The sequence below is a fragment of the Cupressus sempervirens genome, chromosome 3 (assembly GCF_028749045.1).
Source record: "Cupressus sempervirens isolate cs-2001-9-10 chromosome 3, ASM2874904v1, whole genome shotgun sequence".
Taxonomy (NCBI): domain Eukaryota; kingdom Viridiplantae; phylum Streptophyta; class Pinopsida; order Cupressales; family Cupressaceae; genus Cupressus; species Cupressus sempervirens.
In genome coordinates, this window is record NC_143120.1 from 1,057,241,543 (window position 1) to 1,057,264,828 (window position 23,286).

The following is a 23,286-nucleotide window of genomic DNA, read 5'->3' on the forward strand; positions in this document are numbered from 1 at the left end:
AAATCAATGTCTCTAGTTTTGAAGGTACATAGTGATTTTCTCTCACATTTTGGTGTTACTTTGTAATTATGCATTTTTTTTGGCATTTGTGTCAAAAAATGGGTGATATAACTATAAGAGGGAATATAGAGTATAGCATATGTATATAAGGGGGAAATATAGTTATATAAAGTAGAGCTACAAAAAAAAATTTGAAAAAAAAATTAAAATATACATTATTAGCCAAGTATCATCATAGCAGTCAAAACCAAGTTACAGACCCAAGTATATTAATAGGGGGAGTTTTAACTTATCTTTTTGAGCATTTTAAATTTTTGGTATGGCAAGTGTTTTTTTCACTAATGCTAAAGGGGGAGATTGTTGACCTTATGGTCAAATCATTTGTCAATTAGTGCCAAAACACTTGATCATTTGGTTGGTCACATTCTTACCGAGCTTCACAATTTTAATTGAGCTATTGCAATGTTAACCAATCTTCATAGTGTAAGCTAAGTTGGTGCACTATCAACCAGGTAGAAAGTAAGTGTTAGCTGAGCAAAATAGAAAGATAGTGTAAACTGAGCTAGCCATGTTAACCAAGTAGAGAAAATGTAGTGTTGACTGAGCTTTAGTGTCAACCGATCTCTATAGTGTCAATTGAGTTTTGCAGTGCTTGTCAATTCGTTAGTGTTAACTGAGTTCATTTCTACTTGAGTGATAAATGTGGACTTAGCACCAGTGTCAACTGAGTGTAAGAGTTTTTAGAGTTCACTATGTTGTTGAGCATTAGAATATCACATGAGTGATCTTTAGAGCCTGAGTTTCAACATTTAGCTGACTTAGTGAGATTATTGAAATTGGTATTGTAGCTGACTTCAGAAGGTAATTATTTGGATTGGTATAAGCACAAGATATCTTCTTATATCTAAAGTAGAGAATGTGTAACAAGTATGACTAAGAATTGAAGAGTAAAGGTTGCAAGCAATATAAGGAAAAGTAGAGTCTCACCTATCAAAGAAAGGTGATCATTTTACATTAAATGAATCTCATTCAACAAACCAATTTGCAAAGAAGAGATCAACCACTAGTTCATCCTAATAGGTGCACTAGTCAAATCCTCTAGCAAGGTGGACTTAACAGTCTTATGTCAAATCTCCTAACTAGGTGCATACTTCATGGTATTGTATAAATCCTTTTGCAAGGTGGACCTAATAGTCCTTATTGCTCCTAACAAGGAAGATCACCAAAAGTGATCATTTGTAAGCCTTAATAGGCCAACTTTATACTACGGTACTAAAGCTTGTGGGTATCATCCCCAACCCAGTTTTACTTGCTAGTTGGAAGGTTTCTAGGTTAGAAAATATTGTCTCAATTGTTATAAAAAATTTATTGTTTCATGCATGCAATTAGATTAGATTAGCTTAAAGAGGATTAATTGGTGAATTGAAGTTAAATTTTTATTGGTTCTTGATTCATCTCCCCTCTCTCAGTCACCTAGCCCACCTTACATTTCCAACATTACATATATATATATATATATATATATATATATATATATATATATATATATATATTAGATATGCTTAAGATGAGTTACATATATGGTTATTTATATTACTATTATATTAATATTTAACTAGTGATGTTTAACTATAGAGACATGTCTTGTCCTCTCATATTTATGAGTCCTCAAATTTGCATTTGGAAAATCATCAATCATAATGGCTATGATTTTACATTTGCAAAAATGATCCTAGAAATTAACATTGTATAAGAGTAGGGCTACAAAATGTAAAGAGTGTTGGAAATAAGAATGAAGTAACTGAGAGGGGGAGGGGGTGAATCAGTTACTACAAAAACATTTCACAGTCCCTTAGATGTCTAAAAGTTTGATCTATTTTACAGATTACTGAAACTTGATATTGCAGCAAATAATAATAATCATTAAGAACTGATATCAAAACAATTCAGCAAACTCAAACACTAGAGACACCAGATTTAACGTGGAAACCCAATATGGGAAAGACCACCAATGTAACTAGTTACTATTTTTCACTCTTCTGAAGTGAGCCCTGTTAGGAGCCAACCCTGTTAAAGGTTACAAAAACACACTGTTAGGTGTGACCCTGTTAGAGGATTTAAACACTCTATTAGAAGTGGCCTTGCTAGAGGTCTTTAGAACAATTCAACTGAATTGTCACCTTGTTAGAGGATTTACAAAATGGTTGTTAAAACAACTCTGTTAAGAGATTTGGATTCACTGCTGCAAAGGTTATAAAGCAACAATGAAGTGACCTGAATAATATGCAACTTATCTTTTGCTGATTACAGATCTCTGTTCGGCTTGATTGGATCCTTACTGATCAAATACAACTTTTTAGCTCCTTTAATCCTTCATCAGGATTCGCTCAGTCTCCTCTTATCCAAGTATTTTCTTTTGCATCCTTGCTTCTCTTGTTCTTCACTTGTTTTTACACTTTTTTTTTTACACACTTTTACAACTTGAATAACTCTATATATATATATATATATATATATATATTTCAGATTATCAAGTCGGCTCAAATAACTTGGAAAACAATTATTCCAATAGTCGGCTGAATTGCAAGATTTAACAAATCCCTTTACTGGCCGACCCAGCACGGTAAAATCTGTTCAAAAATAATTCCTGTGTTAACCAACTGACACCGGTTAATACAGAGAATTTCATGAAATCCTTCAGTCGCCGAGTGAACTCGATAAGCACTGAGTTCCCTGTGATGACCGAGTGAGCTCGGTGAAACCGACTCCACTTTGATGACCAAGTGAGCTCGGTGAAAACTGACTTCTCCATCTTTTCTTCGATGATCGAGTGAGCTCGGTGAAAACTGACTTCTCCATCTTTCCTTCAATGACCGAGTGAGCTCGGTGAAAACTAACTTCTCCATCTTTCCTTTGATGACTGAGTGAGCTTGGTGAAAACTGACTTCTCCATCTTTCCTTCGATGATCGAGTGAGCTCGGTTATCATTGTCTGAACTCAGTTAACTGAGATTAAAGACTGATATGACATTTTGTGTGACATCAAGGACAACACTATCCTAGAAATTAACATTGTATAAGAGTAGGGCTACAAAATGTAAAGAGCTATTTACATTCCTTGAGCAATCATATTTATATTGTCATTTCTTAAGGCATTAACTACTTAGAGGACTATGGACAATCAAGTCTTATGAAACACATTGTCATTGTACCTTTTGCATGTCATGAAGCTACTAGGGGGTCACATTTCACTCACCTAATAAACAATATTATGGATCTTCCTTGAATACTTTCATGGTCTACTAATCTTGTGTTGCCAATTCACATTGAAAGGTATAACTGTCATACTCCAGGTTGTTATACGCAAATCATGCAACAAGGAATGTGCTAGAGTTCTATATTATACTTAGCAATTGGGTGCTGTTAGAAATGCTTATCACCATTAGAATCCTTGTAGATAAAAGATAATGCTTGGCATGTATCCAAAATAAATAATAATAATAATAAAAGATTAAAATAATGAATACAGGAGTGTGAGATCCTTATTTTTTGAATAATTATTGAATTCAACCCTTCTTCTGCCATGAGATTATCGTGAATATGTTTTGAGGATAATCAAATGATACTTTGTCGGAGAAACTACTAATTATTCTATCAAACTTACAAAGCATTAGATTATTAAAGTGTCATGAATATAGTATGAAATCTAAATTTTTTTCATATATGATAATTACTAAGTATTGTCATGAATGAGTTTGAGGTTTTGTATTGTGCCTAAAATATTTGAACTACCATTATTATTGTTGGAATATTGTTTTTTTTTTTGTGGGAGTTTATTATGGATGGTACTATCTACATGCTAATGATGATTTAGCATCTTGAACCATTAAAATTAGTTACTTGGGCATAGCCATTGATTTCTTAAATAGATGACAAGGGTATCATTGATACAATTGAGGGTACCACACAATAATTAATGGGATCTAGAAGATAATGACATGCTAAGAAATGGACACTTAAAAATTTGGGCAATAATCCATTTATGAGAGGGCATGTTATGGTAGTAAGTGAAGAGAAAATATTAGGTCTTCAACAACACATTATACGATACTGTAGATCAATTAAAATTCTCAAAAATCCAATAGCTAGACTATAAAACAAGGTATTGGGTATCAGTGAAGATGAAATATCATAGTAAAATCGGTGAATCAACAAACACAAAAGAGATCAAGTGACACTAAATTATATCTACTTTTTGAAGGGCATCAACATCATTCTAATTTTACCAAACTAATGAAATACAAATATATATAATCAGTTGTACGAAAGGCAACACAACCAGATAATATCATCATGCATACAAGTGGTAAATGGCTTCACCTAGAATAAGATTTAGGATTAAGAATGCTAGAATAGAAAGTTATCTTATAAAGAGACTAACATTGATAATAAGGAAATTTTCAAATCTGGACATTTTTTCTATGTGCATAATGGTTGCAGATAGGGAGATGGGAGTGAGTACTTGTAGCATGGATTGGGTCCTCTAGGCATGTTGATAAAAGTGATCTGATGATTCATTAATAGTTGAAATTTCTAATATTGAATGGTTCAATGTCTCTTGAATGACTTAGGGAAGAGTGTGAAATTATCAAGAAAATCTATGTGAAAATACTTGATAGATGGTGCAAGAAAAAGAACATGGAATTATAAAAGTATATTTGATATACGGATCGAAAAGTTTTTGAATTGAAAGATGTTAGAATAATTTATATAAAGTAGAGTAAGTATTGATGTTACTATCAAGAGGATGAATCAATAAGTATAAAAGATTTCATCAAAGATGTGTATGTACAGGTAAGTATTATATTACAATACATTGTGTTAAGTTCCTAGCATAATTGCCATGTGTGTATATTTGATAAATAATTTAAAGATGAAATATAGGTATATGAAAGCCTATAAGAATAATACTTTAGATTAAATCATGAGACATTTTAAATGTAAAGATTAATTATAGGTAAAATAGGTTATGAGTATAATTTTAATTACTATATATCTAAGGGATATGATGCAATATAATGAATTAATTAATTTTATAACTTAGGGAAGGAAGTAATTTTATTCATTTAATGAATTGATATAATAATTATTGATTCCCTATAGAAATGTGAAATGTTCTTATTAAGTATTATGTTATCTTATTATTGCTATTGGAAATATAAAATAAACAATTATTTATGTGTACGACATAAACTACTAACATCTTAACTAATATTAATATTCTTATTAGTACTAAAAAAAATATTCTCCTTGATGTTTTCCTCTAATAACTTTATTGCAGGAAGAGGGAGATTGAGATTCAGAGGGAGCATGACATGTTATTAGAGGCAACCTTGAAAGAGAGGGAGAAGACTAAGGATGTTATTTAGTTAATTTTCAGTAATCTTGATCTTATTGATTAAGAGGGAGTAAACAATGTTGAGATGGATTTCTATAGTGATCAATAAGTTGCCACTATCAAGAGGACTGTGATTCATACATCAAGACCATGTCATTTTAATTGACCCACCCCTTATGTACATCATGAGGAAGTGATGAATTCTAAATGATGTCACTTGTATTTAGAGAAGTTACTATAAGGAAATTTGAGTTTTTAGATGTTAATGAAGTATTTTTTTAATAATTCATTTGAACCATCTATGATTCCCTCGTTGATGAATGAAATTTGATGTATGAGTTACAGAGTCATTCATCTGGCACAATCATACTTAATCAAGATATTGGCATATTCTGGATGAGTTTGATAAAATGAAAGGACATGTTCACTTCTAATGTTAAACTAAATAAATGTTTGGACCTTCAATGGATGAAAAGAGTTGTCATATTTGATACAAAATTGTTCAACAATATAAGAATGAGTGAAAATCTTACATTGTGGCGGCAATGATAGTCAATGTTCCATTCCCACTTGAACCTTATTTGAAGGGGAGATGTTCCATTTCTAAATCTTTATGTGTAGATAAGTATTCTTATCTTTTACATTCATCTACTCTTTGTAGTCTCTCTCTTATTTTTAATTCTATAAATACTATAAGGGTTTTTTTCTTTGATCTTTTCCTTGATGTTTGAGGATATTATTATAGGAAAAGAAGGTTGGTACTTTACATATGCTACCAAATATTGTGCAGACTCAATCTAATGATAGTAGTTCCAAAGACCCTAATGAAAAAGATGGGTAAAGTGAGGCTCTTGAAGCAAAAATCTTTGATGATTGAGATTATGAGATTATTCTACATTAAGAGGGAGTGTGGCACTTCTTCTAAGGCAATGCAAGAGCTTAGAAGATTGATAATCAGAGGGATTCTAGAAATACATGTGTGTAACTACATGATTTTGATGGGCCCACTCCTATGTATATCATGAGAAAGTGATGACTTATCACTAAAAAATAGATATCATATTTAGAGTGAGTTTGACAAGAATCCTTGGGGAAGAGAGTCTCTAAGGGAGTAACTACTAGACCTGACTTCCTAGGATCATTATTCAGAGGGAGAATTTTTTGAGGTGCAATCCTTGGTGAATGATATCTTCCTTATGAGGAGAATTTCTAAGTGAAACTCCTTGTAATGCATTCTTCTCTTTGAGACAAAATTAAGGTGAAAGCCTTTTTACCACCCTCTGACTAGGTTCATGGTGGTTACTATTTCACATATGATATGTAAAGAAAGATAATGATATTTGGTTAGCATACCATTATAAGATGATCTTATAAATGGTAGACCTGTTATCATGATAAACTTCATTAAATTATTGTCCCGGAGTGCTAGAAATCATGATAATGAATAGACCGAAGGTAACCATTAAAAGGTGGCGATCTTAAAAATTGTAGACCTATTATCATGGTTCTTTGAGTCAAATTTTTTTGGATACCATGATAACCAACTTGTTATGGTTCTTTGGGCCAGATCTTGGCAGACACCATGACATAGCTCCTACTATAGACCACACTTAAGGTGGTGTTTTAAAGTAATGGAAATTGCTTCATTTGTGTGTTATGAAAGCTGAGAAATTTAGCCTTGTAGTGAATTGAATATCATACTTAGATGATCTCTCTTCATCTTCTTGAGAGCATAATGTGTTCTATAAATCCTCCCTAGCTAAGAGGGAGTGTTAAGGTTGTAGCTTCTATCAGATTGATTTTAACATGCGATACATTGTTGATGATAAATCATCTTTAAGATAAATATCTTATATATATAATATATATTATAATTATACATTTTATATAAAAATATATATTATATATTATTGTATAATAATATATTACATATATGGTTAATATATTAATATTACATCTATGCTTAAGATGAGTTACATATATGGTTATTTATATTACTATTATATTAATATGTTAACTAGTGATGTTTAATCGTAGAGACATGTCTCTTCATTAGACGTGTCTCCTCCTCTCATATTTGTGAGTCCTCAAATATGTATTTGGAAAATCATCAATCATAATGGCTATGATTCTACATTTGCAAAAATGATCTTAGAAATTAACATATTTACACATACATAAACACATACACATGCATACACACACAAGAGATGATATAAAGATATTATGTAATCTTTAAGTTTAAGATTTCAAGAAAATAAATTGTTATAAATATTTTAGTAACTTAATATCGTATTATTAAAATGATGTCATTCTTAATCTCTATGAAAATTAGTATGATAATAAACAAACAATTATTATAATTAAATAGTCTGAATAATATTTTTAGATTTAAAATGTATAGTTTAACTAAAGTGCTAGCACTATGAAATTAATTAATCTATATACATAACTAAACTACAAACATATAACCAGGTATCTACTAAATATTAATATAAATGAACTAACCACTACACAACTCTTATTTATTAAAAAAATAAAAAAAATCATCAACAAAAAATTTAGGGTTGCTGATAAATTTAATTATAAGGCAATTGAATAGGTTAAGTTTTGTTGGGTAGACTTTGTATAGCAATGGATAAGGAACTGATCATGAGTTCAAATGCAAATTGAAAGGTTCATATGGTTTCACAAAGAACATTTTTAAATCAAATCAATATTTACTTTTTTATAACAAAGAATCAAACTAATGGTCATTGCTTGTTTGTGATAGTTTTCCTCTGAATTATAGTTAGTTGTTGTAATCAAGGATTCATTGCAAATATAGGAAGAATTATTGACCATTATCTTCTATAGGGGATAGATCTGAAGAGAAGAGTGTAAATGAATGGATTGTGAAGAAGAATATCATATATCTAGTCATTGCCATCCCTAAGGTACACCCACCTTGACCTTGCAGAGCCTAAAGTGTAGAGAATCTTGTGATTCTTTTGAAGTTGGTCTAGATCTAAAGAAAATTTAGTTGAATATAGGAAATAGCTATCCCTTAGACTGAGTCTTGTCTTTTTCATCTTGGTATTGGGTTTTAGATCAACCTAGTAGTTTTAAAACACCAACACAAGTCACAACTAATTCTTAGTAAGAAGAAAGGAAAACATGTGAAGAGTGAATAGATAGTTCTAATCATGAGATTGATGAACTTGAAGCCCTCAATGCAAAAAAAATTAGAAGAGGAAGAGGTAAATACAAATCTAAATTGCCTATCATTTTTTTTCATGCAATAAAGTTGGTCATATTGTTGTTGGATGTCCTAACAGAGAAGATAAGGATGAAAATGTTGAGAATTGTGTCTCAACCTTGCAAGCTTTTTCTAGAAAATTCTGGAATTTGTTTGTAGTAGTTTTCCACATGTTTATGAGTTGAAAAAAGGTGTATGAGTTGTTAAAAATGTGTCTTTTCCCTAGTAAAATATAGGAGGGCTATTTTTAGAGTATAAACAACTCATTATATGAATTTTATGGGGCTCTACACTAGAGGATAAAATTATGGATGAAAATGTTATTCTTGGAGTTACAAATGACAAGTGGGCATGGTTGTTTTGCCCATGATTTGGCCCATAGTTTTGTATGACCACAAATGGTTTCCAAGTTTTAAATCACTATAAAAGGAAGGCTTGGGGAGGTTTTTAGATCATTGAGTTATGTTTGCAAGATTGGGTGTTAAAAGGAGTCTCTTTGAGTCCAAGTTTGAGTTTGAGTTGTGGTGATGCGCTCCTATAAGAACTTGCATTAGAAGTATATTGTAATCTTCTTGATTTGAGAATACATTATGTGGGTTATGGAGGGTAACATTTTTCTCCCAGAAGGGTTTTCCCACGATAATCATTGTGTTATGCATTCATTATTATTTTGGTTATATTGTTATGCATTTCTTGATATCTCTACAATAGTTAGTTGAATTTTCATAATTGTCCTCTCAAGATTAGTGTAGAAAGTGATTTCACTCACCTTTGCTTCCTTACAAGTGGTATCAAAGTCTGGCTAGTTTTGGTTCTATTTTCTAGGTACAGGGTTTTTTGAGCTAATCAAGGTTTGAGTGGGAGCTTGTGTAGAGGTTTTAATTTCTATGTTGTAGGATTACAAAGATGGAAAGCATATTAGGAGGGATTGATGTAGAGAAGTTTTCTGGCACAAACTTTAAAATGTAAAAGTTGAAGATGGAAGATCTATTGATTGACCAGGATCCATGGGATGGGATTGATAAGAATAAGTAGTGGCATGTAGATCTGATTTCAATCACACAGTATGATATGATAGACAAAAAAGCTAAAGGTCTCATTAGATTGTGTCTTTCAGACTTGATTTTGATTAATATCCATAAAGAACCTACTGTGACGAATATTTGGAAGAAGCTAAGTTAGATATATCAAGTGAAATCTCTTGTGAACAAGATTTTCTTGAGGAAGAAGTTGTATTCCTTGAGAATGTAAGAAGGTGGATAGATTTCTAAGAATCTTGGAAGTTTTAATATCTTGGTGACTCAGTTGACCTCAGTTGGGGTGTTGCTGGATGAAGAAGAAAGGTACCAAATCTTGCTATGTCCATTGCTAGACTCATAGGAAAGCCTTGTCATGGCCATAGCGAGCACTTTAGTTGTCTTGAAGATGGAGGATTTTGTTGGTTCTCTACTTTTTGAGGAGATGAGAATGAATGTCTCTCTAAATGCCAAAGAGGCTTTGAGTGTTTGAGGAAGACCAAAAGAAAGAGGCAAGAACAAAAGGAAACATGGCCATTCTAAGTCCAAGAATAAGGGGAGATCAAAATCTCCTAGTAAGTCCAAGGCAATATGCTAGAATTGTGGAAAACCTAGACAATTCCAAAAGGACTGCAAAGAGGAAAAGAAAAAGAAGAAGAAGAAAGATTCTAATTCTAAGTCTGAGAAGGAAGATGGAGATTTTTTCATTGCAAACTTGGCCACTCATGTAGGTGAAAATGCATGGTTGATAGACTCAGGTGCATCTTTTCACATGACTCCTAATAGAAATCAGTTTAGTAAGTATGAAAAGTTTGATGGTGGTATGGTGTATTTGGGTGATAACTCAATTCTTGATATTGTTGGTCATGGAAGTATTCATCTAAAAAAAATTGATGGAAGAACTAGAAGATTTGTCAGTGTCTTGTATATTCTAGGACTAGAAATGAATTTTTTTATCTATTAGAAAACCAATAGATGCGAGTGTGCATGTGCAATTTTTTGAAGCAAGTGTGAAAATAGTGGGAGGTGCTATGGTAATAACAAGAGGAAGAAAATTGGGTACATTGTACTAGTTTGATGCATGCACGATTGAGTGAAATATTACTTATAATAAGATTGTGAAGAGGACTACTTTGTTGGAGAAGGAGAGAGGTTCTCTTTTAACAAATGGTCATGGCTTTTGGGTACCCAAGGGTTCTCTATCTACTAAATCAAATTTTCTTATAGAGAAGACTATGTTATGGAACCATAGACTCATCCACATAGGTGAGAAGGGTTTACAAACCTTAAAAAATAAAAACCTTGTTGATGGGTTGAATGACTTTAATCTTGAGTTTGTTTTTTGTGATTATTGTATCTATGGTAAACAAAACTGTATTCAGTTTTACTCAAGTTCTCATAAGTCCTCATGTATTTTGGATCTAATCTATTTAGGTTTATTTGGTCTAGTTGATGTTCCTTCTATTGGTAGATCAATTTATTATGTTTTATTTATTGATGATTTCGGTAGAAGAACATGGGTTTATTTCCTTATGATTAAAGCTAAAGTTTTCATTCATTTCAAAGGGTTTAAAGGAATGGTTGAGTTGTAAAATGGAAAGAAAATAAAGAGTTTGAGACTCGATAATGGTGGTGAATATTTCTCTAATGACTTTGACATATTTTATAAAGATTGTGGTATTAAAAGAGAGAAGACAAATCTGTATTTTCCACAACATAATGGTGTTGCAAAAAGAATGAATAGGATCTTGATGGAGAAAGATAGGACTATGCTGAGTGGAGTTGGACTAGAAAAAAGTTCTGGCGTGAAGTTCTAGCCATTTCCTACTACCTGATAAATAGGTATCCTACATCGGCTCTTAGTGATAAGACACCAATGGAAGCATGGTCAAGCCACAAGCCTTCACTTAGGCATCAAAGAGTTTTTGGTTGTGAGGCATATGCTCATGTGCCAAAGCATAAGCATACAAAATTGGACAACAAAGCTTTCAAATGTATCTTCATTAGATATAGTTATGGTGTGAAAGGATACAAGCTTTGGGATCCTTTTGTACAAAAGGTATTTGTTGTCACAAAAGTTTGCACCCTTGCCTAAAGTTTTTACCTAAAGGCAATATTATGAAAAATGGAAACAACCTCCAATTGTGGGACCTGAACAATGAGGTTAAGTCTCTAGAGAAGGCCGGTTTCCTTTGCTATCAGGATGCATCTAAAACACGCTTGGAGAGGAAAAGGGTGAAGGAATACATGAAAGTAAACCACCTAATCTATTCTAAGGAGGTGATGCACCAAAATAGAGTGTTTAATCCTATCTCTGCCCATACATGCATAGTAAACTATCATGACACCAAAAGATATACAAATTCAAACTTGTTTAACCTATCAATCACATGTAGATTAGACAAAAAAATAAGTGACACAAGGAAGAAGATTTTTACTATATATCATTCATAGGTAGAAAGAGATATAGTCATGCAAATTATAGATATCCATAATACATTGAAGAGATGCAAGTAGATCTTGCATAGTACATCAATGGTTGAAAGAGATAAGATAGAATATCATGAATAGTTTAGAGGCAAAGGGAATTTACAATGTACATGCCAAAACATGTCAAGGAAAATAAATATGAATCAACTATTATAAGGTTTTTGAAATGTATCATTATAGCTTAGACATAGCCTCTAGATTGCTTTGTAACTTAGCCAATGCATCAAGACTATCAAAGGATAATTGGATGTGATCTAGATAATAGATTTTATCTGGTACATCTTTGGAGGTGGGAAATCATCAAAACCTTGACCTAGAAGAAACCTTGAAGTGATAAAAATGATGTCATTAATGCTCTAACCAGATAGATGGATAACCAATTGGTGGAGGGATGTCCTTTGCCTTGTCACTAGTCCTACATTCATTTAGAGTGGTTGAGATCAATCATGGAGATCAAATTGTGTAGGAAAACCAACTTCTAGCTTGACAAATCATCAAGACTCAATAGTCAACCGAGTCAAGCTACTAGAACAAGCCACATGGACCAATAAGATTATTTCTTTCTACCATCTTGTAAGGTCTTCATGAGTTTGACCACCTTATCATCTTAACTACGCCACACTTTCACCGCAACTACTTCATGAAACTACACTCTAACCATGACCTGACTAGCATTATCACCACAGCTTAGCTCCCAGGCCCACAAGGACATGTGTCCTCATGTCACTTCCCTACATTGCCTAAAAACCTTGCATCTTCAGAATGCAAAAAAGATATGATCGTGAATCTTCTTGTATCTAATGGTCTAAAAACATGTAGTACACTTATCCACCATGTCATTACCTTGGCTAATCAGGGCCCACCCATATGCCAACTCATCCTAATACCCTTCTACCTTGTCTATGGCCCACAAGAAGATAGGAACCACATGACACATGGCATGATTTTTCTTTCCCACATTGCTTAAAGTTTGAGCAGTGTCAGAATGTAGGAAAGCAACTGTCATAGATCTGTGCAAGATCTAACGGTAAAGAAAGTTGTAGGGCCCAAGAAATATACTTAGGAATATACAAAGTATATTAAATCTTTACTTCATATTTCTATTGGAAATTTTTAATATTAAAGGTGGGATGTGACCGTTGGGTGGGCTGTGGCATTTGAAATAAAATATTTGGTGGGGAGACATTTTTTGTTAACATTTATGGCGAATCAAGGGGGATGCAAGCCAGTTATGCATCGACTGGTGAACATTATGCATCCATTGGGCTATAGAGTCATGAAAAACATGAAGATCCACCTTCCAAGAAACCAAAGTACTAAAAAAATATGACTCTTTATGGCTACAACTTTAGGAAAAAGTCATCTTTGCACTCTTGGCAAGATCTCTTCAAAAATTGTCATTCCAAAGGAACAACACCATGTGCACCTTGTAGTTCTTGGAAAATAGGAAAGAATAGAAAAAAAAACTATTCTATGTACATGAAACATCGATCATCAAAAATAGGGCTTGAGATATATTCTATTGACTAGAATAGACAAGATCTTGCCATGGCCTTCTTAACTAGAAGCATTGGCCTGCTTGCAATTGAGTATCACATATGGACTGCTCCATAACGCATCAAACTTTGAATGTCTCCCTTGTTTTTCTTTGTCTGTATCCCATTTTAGCACAAGATCACCATCTTTGAAATCCCTAACCTTAGCCTTCTTGTCAAAGGACCTTTTCATATGTTGCTGATGTGTTTCCAAGGTTTGTATTTCTTAACTTCTCTTCTCCTCTAGCTCTTTCAACTTTTCTATTCTTATAGGCATAGCATCATTTTCAATGAGTTCCAATTGATGGGCTAATTCTATGGATGGAATCTCCAATGAGATAGGAAGCCTTGGTTCCCTACTATACACCAACATGAAAGGTGAGTTTCCAATAGCCTTTTTAGGTGTTATTTTGTTAGCCCAGAGGGTTGTTCTTAACTTTTGATGCCAACACCTTTGGTTATCTTCTATGGTTCTCTTCATTATCCTAATCAAATTCTTGTTGGATGACTCAACTAATCCATTACCTTGAGGGTAGTAATTGGAAGAAGTACTCAAATAGATACCATGATCTACTGCTCATGCACAAATATGAGCTCCTACAAATGATTTAATATTATCTAAAATGATAGTGAAAGGAGTACTAAACCTTGTGATGATTCCATCTAAGAACTCAAAAATTGAAATCTTAGCAGCATATTTTAATGCAATTGTCTCTGTCCACCTGGTAAAATAATTTGTAGTAGCTAGAATCCATTTACCACTAGAACTAGAAGGAGGGCTAATAGGACCTATGAAATTTAATCCTCGTTGAGAAAAAGGTTTATCCACTTGAATAGGATGAAGTGGAAGGGTTGCAAGTCTTTTCTTCCCTGAAAAGAAGGCACATTTTTCACACTTCCTAACATGCTTATGGATATCATGGAACATGATGGCTAGTTGTTCTTGCTAAAAAGTGGCCACCATCAAGGCCATCATGCAGCTCTTTAATCATCCTTTCATCTTGATATGCATCTATACATCTTAGCAATGCTCCATTGATGTCTTTCCTAAACAAAATACCATTGACTATGGTGTAAGAAATTGACTGCAATCTAAACTGTCTTCTTTTAGCTCTATCCAATCCCTGAGGGTATCCATTTTTTGATAAGATGGTCATCATGTCATTTATCCAATTTTTTAGATGATCATCTCTTACTTCTTGTTGATTTGTCGATTCCAAGGCAACTTCTTCATCTAGTTCTTGAGATGAGGACATATGTTTGCACAATCCTTTCCCTCTTACCATCTTGGTGATATGGATGTCCACATCATACTCCATCACTTTAGTGATCTAACCTACTCTTTTCTCATTAATATCCCTTCTCAAAAGGAATTCCTTCACACTTACATGAGGCACTCACAAATGGATCTTATTGCGAGATAGAAGATGTTTGAATTTATTCAAAGCTCTTATGAATACAAGGGCTTTCTTTTCCACATAACTATAGTTATCTTCATATTCCTTAAGCCCTTCAATAAAGAAGGCAATAGGCTTCTCTTCATTCTTATCATTCAATTGAATCAAAACAACATAAATAATTGACTCACCTCCTAAGGTGTAAAGAATGAAATCTCTCTCAAAAATTGGATTGATAAGAGTAGGATCTGAGGCTATGGCTTCTTTGATCTCTTCACAACTTTCTATCCCTTCCTTAGTCCATGAAAATGCCATATTCTTCTTGAGCATAGTTGTGAGAGGCTTCACCATGGTAGCTAAATAGGAATGAATCTCCTCACAAAATTAATCCTACCAAGGAAACTTTGCAGCCCTTTCTTGTTTTTAGGAAGAGAGAGAGAAATTATTGCTTTGGTTCTCTTTGGGTCAATAGTCAAACCATCCTTGGATACAATGTGTCCTAAAAACTTTCCTTGGTTAGTTGGAAAGACACTTATTTGGGTTCAAGGATACTCCATACTCTCTACATATAATAAACACTTTTCTTAGATGGCCAAAATGATCTATCGCATTCCTTGAATATACTATAATATCATCAAGATAGACCAATGCAAATTTTTCTATCATATTCTTAAAGGCCATCACCCTTGGCTTTTGGAAAGTGTCACTTGCATTTGTTAGTCTGAGTGGCATCTTACTATAAGAATAGGTCCCCCACTTTGTGGTAAATATAGTCTTGTATCTATCAACCTCTTTGACCAACACTTAATTAATAATTATAGCCTAAAAATCCATCTAGGAATGAGAACCTTTCTGACCCTAGATAAAATTTTCTACATGGAAGGAAGGGGATGATGATCCTTAAGGGAGGCTTGGTTAAGATCCCTAAATTCTACACATAATATGATTTCTTCACTCTTATTCCTAAAAGGGACAAGGTTTTCTACCCAAGAGGAATGCTTAATAGGGAAAATGATGTTGGCCTCTATTAGCTTGGATAACTCCTTTCTCATTAATGGGTCAATCCTAGGATTAAGTAGCCTATGTTTTTGTCTAAATGGTTAGAAATTATCATTCAAATCTATTGTATGCTGAAATAGGCTCGGGTCAAAACCCCTTAGATCACCATATGTCCATGCAAACACATCACTAAATTATTAACATAGGTGAATGAAATCTTCTTGTTCTACTTTAGTACATACCTTTCCCATTTTAGGGTCTTTCCATCAACAACAATGACTAGAATGTGATCATCTTTGCTTGCAACAAGGTTCATGCCTCTATCTCTTGCTTGATCATTAGGAGTGAAAGAACTTTCTAAGGTAATTGGTCCCTTAGGTGACTTGTTGGAACTAAGATTAATGATTTGGTCCCCATATTGTTCATGTAATCTTGACTGATTTCTATCTAAGAACTCTACTTCATTCTACAAGAAACTCAAAATTTGTACATCAGATTCAAACACTTGTCAATTGATATTATTATCAGGAATAGTAGGCCTAACCACCACTCTAATCTATTGCTTCTTATCATCTTCAAGGCTCTTTGGCACATCATAAGATACACCCACTATTGCAAGTCTACTAGCATGTCTATTTTCTCTCATAGGGATGCTTTGAATATTAAATGCATTGAAACCTTCAAGCAAATCCCATATTCTATGTTTATAAGACTTGAGAAAACCATTCTTGGTGACATTTTGGTTTCTCACTTGATGGACAATCAACTCATTATCCCATATACATAGGTATGTGTAGGATCATGGTCAACCAAACTATGGCCTTAAGTGGTAGTGAAAAACTAGAAAATCAAGGTTATGTCAATGTGACAAATAATTTTAAAGTGGTTCTAGACTTTATGTCAAAAAGTTGTAATAAAATAATCTATAGGAAATTGAATGTAGTTTCTAAACTACTAGGCCTTATCTAGAGAAAAATAAATATTTAATTGGTCAAAAGTTTGGATTTTAATGCAGTACTACAAAAATTTCAGGGTGAAAATAAAAAGTACCACCTTAATCAAAATCAAATGATAATTTTTTCAATATAATTATAGATATAAAAAGTAGACTCATGCCTAAATGTGATGCATATTTGTGAGTATTTTTATTCCATATAAATAATTAAATATGAATTTTCTACTAAAACTTTTTTTAGAATTAAAAAACTCCAGTGTTTGACCACCTTAACTAATTGAAAACTTTGCCAAATTTATTTTATTTTATTTCTTTATATTAGGAAAAGCATAGAATGTGACACCACTTTTGGATTTCAAAAATGTTATACCATTTGAAAGTTATAGCTAATTTTCAGTCAGTATGTCAATCAACACTTTACAATCATCTTCATTGAAAATAACTAATAAATACTTATCAAACTCATAATTTGATAGCAATTATATTGATGAAATCTTGAGAGTATTATAATTAAAACCATTTTTATTTCATTCAATTTTGATGAAAATAATATTGTCAAATGGATACTCGAAGTTTGAGTGTAGTGAAACCCTACTCAAACACATTTTTTGGGTTGATCAAATAGGTTTGGTAAACACCAAGCCTAAAGATTGAATACCCGATATGAAATTTGGTACATGAAAAGTTTGAATGTTCCAATTGGGAGGGAATCCACCCACATTGGAAATTTTGGAAGGAAATGACCCATATTAGAGGGAAACAAAAATTTAGGAAATGTGGGCATTATTATTACATATGAATATGATGATTATTATTATATATAGTAATATGTTGTTGGAATGTCTTAATGGGAAGAGTGCTTCTAAGAGGGGGGGTGAATCAAAAGTATTGACCTTTTCATTGTTTTAAATCCTTAATAACATATAACTGAAATTAACATGCATGCATATAAACATTAAACAATCATGAGAAGAAAACATGCATCACCACATAACACTCAAGATTTTGGTGACCCAAAAACCCTCCAGGAATAAGAAGGTAAAACTGGGGTGGGAATGATACCCACAAAATTACTGCAGCAATTGATTTCAACCACTTTTGATGGTTTTCCCTGTTAAAGGCTACAAAACATTGTTAAATGTGACCCTATTAAAGGATTTCTACACCCTATTAGGAGTGTTCCCTATTAGAGGACTTAAGAACTTTCAACTTGGAATGCCACCATGTTAAAGGATTTACATAGAGATGTTAAACCCACCTAACTCAATAGGATTTCCAAATTCCTAATACAATTGTGAGAGAGTATTAGAATAATATACCTGAACTAAAGCAATCTTTGATGTTGATCTCAGGTATTTGATCTACTCTTCTATCACTGATCTCTGCTAGATCTGATCTATTGATTGTGTTCCTTGTTCTGTTATGATCAACTAGATGTGTAAATGTTGTCCTTTCCACTAAATCTTTGACACCGATGTTCTACAATGACCTTAATAATAGGCTTTGCTTTTCCTTCTTCTTTTTTTTCTTCTCTCTATAGTTTAATGGCATCAAGACTCCCTTATAAAGATTAGTGGTTCGTTATGCATCCTTGATTCAAGTGTTCCCGCTCAAACCCTTGAAATTCACCCATTGGTTGCATGTAGTATCCAATTTTCTAATTGGTTGCATGAGGATTGCATAGGTGGTTGGTAGGATTTGATCTTATCCTTTTATCCTATCATGAGTCACGCATAACCGTTTGACATCATGGTTTGTAGTGGCACAAACTCTTATGCTAATCCTATGTTGCTCGGCACATGAAGTAATACTAATGCTCAACACCATCTATTTTGGATTGCTTAGCATCCACTGCATTTCTGCTTTACTTGGCACCTAAAAATTTCCTATATTGCTTGGCTCCTGTTGGATTCTGAGTTACTCGATTCCTATAGAATTACTGTGTCACTCAGCACCTATAGAATTCCTGTGTTACTCAGCACCTATTAACTTCCTGTGTTACTCAACACCTATTAGTTTTCTACATTTCTCGACATCTATTGATTCCTGAATCACTCAGCACTATCTGTAACTTGGCATGTGTTAGAATTTTGACTCGACTTCCATTGTATACTCGGCATGTATAGTGAAGATGGTTAAGTGTGTTGACACTCATTTGTCAATCTTACTTATTTGATCAACAATCTCCCCCTTTGACATGAGTTTTAAAAACACTTAACTGATCATTCATGATCCAATCCTTATATGTAAATTCTTTACTTGCTTAAATTACATACAAAATTTTAAAAATATTGTAAACAATCAATATATCTTATGACTCCCCCTAAGTTGTTTATGCCTTGTCATGTCATGAAAATTGTGCCAATGTGCTTGATTCTTTGACCTATTTCTGAACCTATTATCTCCTTATCTTCTTGCTATATGCATTTCTCCTCATTTAATATATCTCCCCCTTAGAATATTGTCTCCTTCATTATCTCCCCCTTTTTGACACTGATGTCAAAGGGTTCTAAATAGTAATACCATGCTTGGAAAAAAATGTCTTGTTTACCTCAAGGAGTATTTTGAGAGCTGCATCCCAATTATTCAATGCAATATCCAATGACTTGTGTTGGATTACAAGCTCTTCTATTGGATCTACAAGTCCTTCATGTGTATAAATATTTGGATCCTTCTTGAGGACTATTTCAGCATACATTTTCTCCTTGTGTAAGACTTCCAAATGAGGAGTAATTGAGGCTTGAATCTGCATCAACTTTTCTTTAATAGTGGCCTCTTCTACTGATAATGTAGTTAATTCCCTTTGAGTGTGAAGCATTTGAGAAAAATGCTTCTCACTGTGTGCAGGATTTGAGGGTAGTTGCATACTAGAGAGCTTTAGTTTTCTCTCAAGGTTTAGAATTTTTGAATTTATTTCTTGTGTGAACCTAGAAAAATCACACAATTTGTTGTAAAGGGAAAAGATGTTCCCTAGTACAATCTTTACCTTATCCAATTTCTTGGCTAGGTCAACCTATCCCAAAATAATTCCATTAGCTATCTTTTGGTTGACCTTGCCTAGAAACTTCTTTTCTGACCATTCCATGAGTTTTACATTTGTATCATGGTCTTCATTATTTACTTGGTCAACTATATCAGATAGTTTCTCAAGGATTGGCCTGCTTGAATCTAGAGGTTGTAGGCTAAAAGCATCCATGAATATATCTTTGATATCATTCATTGCCTAATTGTATTTGAACTCTTTCCTTAATGCCTCTTGCCTCCTCTTGTCCAATGCACTTTGTAGCTCATTCATCTTTTCCTGAGTTAAAGTACTTGAATCATAATAGGGTATTTGAATTTCTTCATCAAGCTCAAGAATACCATAATGAATGGTCTTGGCCACCCTAGTAGAACTTGAGCCCGGTGTGCTAACTTGTAAAGTTAACATGTCAGTACTAGGCTTCTGAATAGGTTTGGTAGGAGTTCCTGGTTTTGGCAATTCAACCAAATTTTGTATTGCAGACTCCTCCTTATCTTGTATTTCTTCCTTATCTTCTTCTTGTGCCACTGCTACTGGGAGTGTACTTGTTATATGTACCAATGTACTTGTGACTTCCTCTGCTATTTCACTCAACTCCTGATGAGCTTGCATGGCTATTCTTGATGGTGATGAAAGCCTAGTAATTTGAGTGATTTGAGGTGCTTCTTGTGGTGACACCTTCTCTTCTTTGAGTTTATCTACTGACTTTTGGAGCTGATCTACACTAACCAATACAGGACTTGTACACAATTGTGCTTGAAGAGTTGTTTGGTCAAGGATCTTAGTGAGATCCTCTGTAGTTAGTGGATTGATGTTTTGACTTGAGGTGTCAACAACATCCTTAATCTTTATGATTTTTGCAAGTGTGGTAGTAGAGTGAGGAGGACTAGGAGGTGGTAGTTGTGTGTCTTGCACACTTTGGTCTTGCTGCCCATCAATACCCCTGTCTTCATCTTTTCCTTCCTCCTCTTTTTCTTCCTTGTTTTCCTCTTCTTCAACCTTTTTCTCTACTTATGTCTTCTCTTCTCTCCTCTTTCTTCTCTCTTCTAGCTTAGTAGTAGCTTCTTCTTTGTATTCCTCTTCAAATACATCTTCAATTTTCTTATATAAATTCTTCCACGATCTTGTGGTTCTTTGTACAAATTCTTCAATTTTGTTTTGGAGAATGGAGAATGTCGTATACTTAGGTGTAAACCTTTTATTATGCCTTTTGACTTCTTTAGTTATCTGTTCCCTTGTCAAATTAGGCAGTATGCTTGCTAGGGTTGATTCTCTCATCTCCTTCTCCATTTTTTAACAAAAATGCCATCTGTCCTCTACAATTTTAGACAATTCCTTTGGCAATTGTCCATCTAGTTCAAGAGGTGTATACTTGAACTGTGCCATCATTGCATAGATTGATTCTTCTATTCTATTTTGTTCCTCTTTAATGAACTTATTGAAGTCAATCTTTTCCATGTTACTTAACTCTCCATTCCTAATCTTTTCACATAATGTATCAACTGAAGACTTAGGAGGATGACTAACCTTTTTAGATTGATCTTCCTCATCAGTATCAGGTTGAACCACATATATTTTCCTTTTCTTGGCTCTTCCTATGCCTTCTTGGCTATCTTCTTCTTCTTCTTTATAGCTTCCTCTTTGGCTTTTTGTGTGGAGGCCCTTGTTGTAGCTTTGGTTGTTGGCTTCTAGGGTGTTGGCATGGTAGCTTTCTTTAATGTAGGCTAAGAAGCAGGAGGTGTCTTTGCCTTCCTTTTGATATCCTTGCCTTTGATGGGTGCTTCCTTGGCTTCTTCTTCCTCGGCATGCTCATCTTTGTCTTTACCTTGGCCTTGTGTCAATTCTAGTGGCCCTTGTTCTGGGTCATCTTCATCTTTCTCATCATCACCTTTTTCTTCATCTTCACTAATTTCTTTTGCTTCTCCTACTGCACTCATTTCTTCAACACCAAATTTCTTCTTTATTCTCTTTCTTCTCCTTCTTTTTGACTATTGTGGTTGTCTTGAGTTATGTAACAACTCTTGATCTGATAGTGTCATAAGTTCCAAATGCCTTGGCAGTTTTGTCCATTTCCTCTACAAGTAATGTTGTAATAGTTGTAGAAGCTTGATCAACATCAAGCTCATATCCCAATGGTCTAATCCATCTTACTCTTGGAAGGACTTCTTGGATGTAAGTATAATCAATGTCAAAAAGAAAGCATATGTCATTCTCATGTTGATTCACCAATGAGACTGGTATCCTCATTCTTTTCTTCATTGCATTCTTGAAATCATCAAAATAGATAGTCATTTGATCATCAAAGCTATCTCCCATTTGTGCAATAAAATCATTTATTTGATCAACAATTGTTTTATTTTGATTCCAGTTGACTTTTCCAAATGAAGGGAATTCCTTCATCACATAAAAGAACATGCATACCAATGCTGACCCAAATTTTCATTGTGCTCCCTTAGACTTTCTAATTGCTCCAAGATTTTCATTTATCTACTGCAACATGAGCTCTACAAGGTCATAGGTGTGGTCTTTCTTTACAAGCTTATATAGAACATCCACTGCTATGCAAGGTACACTATTCAACTTGCTGGATTGATAAAACTTATGTGATATGATCCTTATAGAAAAGTCTAGAAGGGGATTAGTTATGGTGTCTATGGTCATGCCTCTATTGTTCCACTTTGCTCCTGTGTTTTTCTCAATTGTTTCCTTCTTATCACTTCTCAATATCTTTGTCTGATCTAGGGTTGGAAAACCTATGACCCTATGAACCATTGTCTTAGTAATTTTAACTGGTCCTTGCTCTAACCAGAATGATCTATCATGGATTTTGCTAAGTATTATGTGTACCCACTCAATTTTGAATATGATTGGAAAAACTAGGGCTTTGGTTAAACCCTTCTTTTCTACTATTGAAAATTCATCCTTCAATATACCATTATCACAGAGTTTTTCATAGGTGTTGAATATTTCTAGGTCTCCTATGTCTCCAATCTTATAGTTGTAACACTTACGCACATTCTAAACCATAACAACTTTTTCTAGAATCATAGATAATGCACCTGTGGGATCGTTTTTGTATGCTACCTCTGGTATGGGCCTGAACTCAGGTTGTTTAACCTCGTTACTAACAAGATGAATCTCATGGCTTTCCTTTCCTTTGGTGAACTTTGAACCAGATGCCATTTTTAACTGAACTAGGGTTTGACATTTAAAGCAAACTTCACAAACTGTACAACT